This window comes from Cavia porcellus, unplaced genomic scaffold (assembly GCF_034190915.1).
Source record: "Cavia porcellus strain 051 isolate PalLab524CR breed Dunkin Hartley unplaced genomic scaffold, mCavPor4.1 scaffold_18, whole genome shotgun sequence".
NCBI lineage: Eukaryota > Metazoa > Chordata > Mammalia > Rodentia > Caviidae > Cavia > Cavia porcellus.
In genome coordinates, this window is record NW_026947501.1 from 47069892 (window position 1) to 47074231 (window position 4340).

The window sequence follows — 4340 nt, forward strand, 5'->3', positions numbered from 1 at the left end:
CAGTTTTAATGATTTCTAAATCAGAAGAATGCTGAAGATCTGTTTTCCCATCAGTTTTGAGCCTGAGGAATTCGGAGCTGGGGTTCTGAGCCAGGAAACCGTCCTGTTTTGAATTCAGAGGCTCTACTGCAAAGCACAGATGCCAGGCTTATGATAAATTCCAAAAGGTTCGGCTTGATGTTTCATCCCCAGAGGTTGGAAAGGATTCTTCAAAGGGGCATGTGAAAAGGGAAAAGTGGCCAGAGATCTCCAGCTGTCCCTCAGACAGTCACTGCCCCAGCGGCTCTGGCGATGTGGTCAGCTGGGAGACACCTGACTCTATCCAGCACGGCTTGTCGAGGGCACTGCTGGCCTCAGGCTAGGAGATGGGCATGCAGTGGCACCAACAGCTGGAAGCCTTTCAAAGTTTCTCACTTTACAGTTAGTTACTGAAGTATCGTCTGCACCCTGCTACCTGACTGTGCAAAGGTTCTTGAGAGGCCGTGTTTTGAGCGTTCTCCTGGGCGTGTCTGAGCCCTGTGATCCATCCCTTGCAGCGCTGTGCGTGCCAAGTCCATGAGTGTGCTGCGACCAGACTCCAAGCTCAGACCCGAGGTGGCCTCCTCACTGCACCTGTTTCCTTCTCTCTACCCCAAACACTGTGCCTATCTATCAAGACTCAGCATAATAGCAGCATGATAAGGGCTGGCAACATTTTCTGACTGTTTTCAGGGAGGATGGCTTAAAAGGCCCTAACAGAGTCAAGTCATGTACCGCCATGAGCTCCTGTGAAATCGGACTTGAAGCCTCACCGTGCAATAAGTCTCGAGGGCCTTCAGGGACCCAAGCACCCTGGGACTTGTTAATTACGAGTTTCTATTTCTCACATTGGGCAGAACTTTTCGTAAGCAGCTAAAATAGCTGCTGGAGGAGAGATGGAGGAGAAGTTAGGGCTGCGCAGAGTATGCATGAGGGTATGCGTGAGGCCCGTAGGTCTGATTCCTGGGTCTCCTCCTACCCCATCACAGAACAGATTTCAATGAAAATTAGCTAGAATAAAGAGATGATTTATCCTCTGCCACATTAGGGACCACAGCCTAATGCTCCAGAGCAGCAACCTTTTAGAGCTTTCATGATAACAGGTGGCTGTGGCTTGTGTGCTCCAGGTTCACCTCCGAGCTTCAAGGCACCCTTAAACCAGAGACATCCTATGCTGAGCTTCTCCCGAGGCTCTGCCTCACACACTCTCCCACCTCCCTGTGCCCCGAGCCCTGTCTCCAGGTGAGGGAGGTTAGATCGCCCTCCTCCATTGGCAGAGCTCCCAACTGACTTCTCTGCCTAGGGTGCCAGGTGTGTCCCTCTTGGTGTCTTCTGCACCCACTGCTAGGAACTTCCTCCCTCCAGAGCAGACCAGGGCCTCCTGCCCATGGCCTGGCTACCACGTCTTGGCTCTTCACCTAGTCCACCCCCATGGGAACACTGGGGAACTAGTCACCGGCAACACAGATGCCATGAAGCCAACAGTAGACCACTGGGTCACCACAGTACCACCGAGACCTCAAGGTCAAGGGCATGAGAGAAGAAATGCAAGTCAGTGCTGCAAGCGCTTCTGGGAGAAGACTACTTTCTAGGCAAACTGCACTGTTCCTTTCCTGGGGACTCAGGGTGCCCAGGGTGGCCTGCAGGGTGCCCAGGAAAGAGTCCTTGCAGCCTCAGGGCCAGCTCTCAAGTACACTAGCTGTGTGCCTTATTCTGGCTTTTCAAGCCCGTCACTGGTGTTCTCTGCTGTGCTCGCGGGCTGTTTTGATTTGGAAGTGCCCTTTGCTTACAGTGCAATTTCTGGTTGGGTGTTATGATTGCTGTTCAGAAGCGGGTGGTGGAACCCCACCTCGGGCGGTCATTCGTGGGCAGAGTGGGGGAACTGAGAACCTCTGCTTGGATTTCTACTCTGGGCTCTGCCCAGAGAATATTTTATGTCTCATGAACTTTTATGAGTATTTCATTAATTATTTATGTGAATTCCAGAGCTAAGTTTTGCTAAGAAAATATGAAACAGCTCGTCCACAAGGAAAAAATACCCAAAAATGCCCACAAATTTTGTACCACCTTGACCCTCTCTGGTGAAAACCCCGAGACTGAACTGTGGACTCTGCTTTAGATGCTCTTTAGAAAACAGGAAATTGGCATTGTAAAAATGACCCAGGACAGCTTCAGCATTTTTATGTGTGGAGCTAAAAAATGCTACCACTTGAAATGCAGGAAGCTTTCATTTTTAACTAGTTGTTCTGAGAATGCTACACGAGGTCTTAAATTTCCTCTTTTCATCATATTATCAAGCAGCATGAGTTTGCTGATGGAAAGGGTTGTTAAAGCAGGTCAGGGAATGTGCTTTTTAAAGGTATAATTCTCCATAAGCAAAGGCCTGGGCTGTTGTGCCCCTGACTTTGGGGATTTATGAATCGCTGGGTGCAGTAGTGAGTGTTCACATTGGGGACCCCGATCTTAGGAAAAGTCGTTTTGCCAACGATCTGCTATGAGGAAGCAGTGTAAGTTAATTAATACAGAGGAAGCACACTGTGTGTCTGTGTGCTCAAATGGCCGGACCATTGGGGCTGAAATGAGTGATACATTTAGCTATAAATTCCAGCTAGGTTGGTGTACCAGTTAACTCTGTCAACGAGTGAAGTAGGGCTAGGTTTTAAAAAATGAATTGGATGGTTCAAGCAGATAGATCAAAATCAAAAGATGCTATAAAAAATACAGACAGAGCCCCCATGCCATTTCACAGCCATGAAATAGATTGAAAACATCTTTTGTAATGATTTGAGAGAAAATGCGTAACTTTTAGGATATATAAAACAGAAAAGTAAATGGAAAGGCAGGCTTCAATAAAAACCTATTTTTTAAAACAGAAATCTCTGTGTTGTGAATAATAAAAGCTTTCCTTTCTCTTGTTTTGGTTTCGCCTTTCTAAATAGCCCATGTATTTGTCAGTACCTTAACCTAAGCAGGTGACTTGGCCCCGGTGATGTATCTGCTGCCTGGGTTGCTATTCGGAGATATTTTCTAAGCAGTTGGTGCTTATTTTGTGCAGAAATAATTTTGACTACTTCATATCTTCACTTTAATTTCTTTCCTTTTGTCCCTTGGGCTTTTTCTTTGCCCATTTTGTTTGCTTTTGCATGTGTACAGAATAAATCATTTACCCCTCTACTTTTTTTCTCTGTTCCTTTCCTGGGGACTCTTTTCAAGGGGACTCTTTTCAAGATTCTTTTCAAGGATCTTGCTGGGATGTCTTTGCCCCATTACCTGGCTCTTCTCCCTTCAGTCTCTGTGGGTGACCTGTACCCAGGGCGCCCTGGTCCCCTTCCGTTCCCTGTGTACATCCTGTTCTTCCTAGCAGTTTCTCTTAGGATGTGCAAGCTGTTGGAAAGTCCAAACCCATACGTTGTGATGGATAAGTAATTTTTCACTAGCTTCCCAGTTGGATTTGCTCTTGGATTCCTTTCCCATAGTTTCTCAGTCTTGCTGTCTTTCCAGTAAACAGAGGTAGTCATTTCTGTCTCACTTCCTTCTTTCCACGGTGGACTTCAGTCGCGTTGGAGAAACTCTGAGCTGAGATTTTGGCCTAGCTGGCCCAGCCTGGGTACTGCAGTCCTCTCTTTGTAGTGGCTCAGAGAGTGGCACATCCATCCCTCTTTCCTGGCAAGCACGCTGCAGGGAGCAGGAGGACAGCTTAGGTGGGAGTCGGCACTGTGCGCAGGCTGTGTCTGAGGACAGACAGATAGATGAGGCTCTGGTCGGTGCTATTTACCCACCTCTGTGCCCTTTAGGGGAACTGGCAAGTTCTCTGCCTTGCTGTGCACCCTTGGGCGTACAGCAGTTGCTCCCAGGGTCATGTGGGGACTTTGTGCTGGGAGTATTTGCAGTAAGTGTGAATTCCCTCCCTTGTTACGCAGGGAGAGTCTTGGGGAATGTCAAGCAGGGCAAGTTTAGACCCAGTAGAACTGTCGATGCCACAGAAGCTGAGGAATGATAGAAATAATGTCACTTGCAGTTTCGAAGCTGCCTCCCTTCGTCCACTTCACTTACTCCGACAGGGCCCCGTGGCCCCGTGAGGACCCAGTGTGTCGCTGTGAAGAATGGGGACACTATTTTGGCCACTGTGGCCTCTGATTCCTTGGGGAGGAAATCGATGCCCAGTAAGAAGCCACTCAGATATAGCCGAGGCAAGGCCGGTCCGAGATGGTCCTGGGGGTGGGAAATTGGAGCCATTCGGCCCTGTAGAAAAGAGGAGTCTTATGTTTCATTCCCAAGTTCAGAGAAAAGAAAACCTTTCCTTTTCTTCCCTGTGTGTTGTT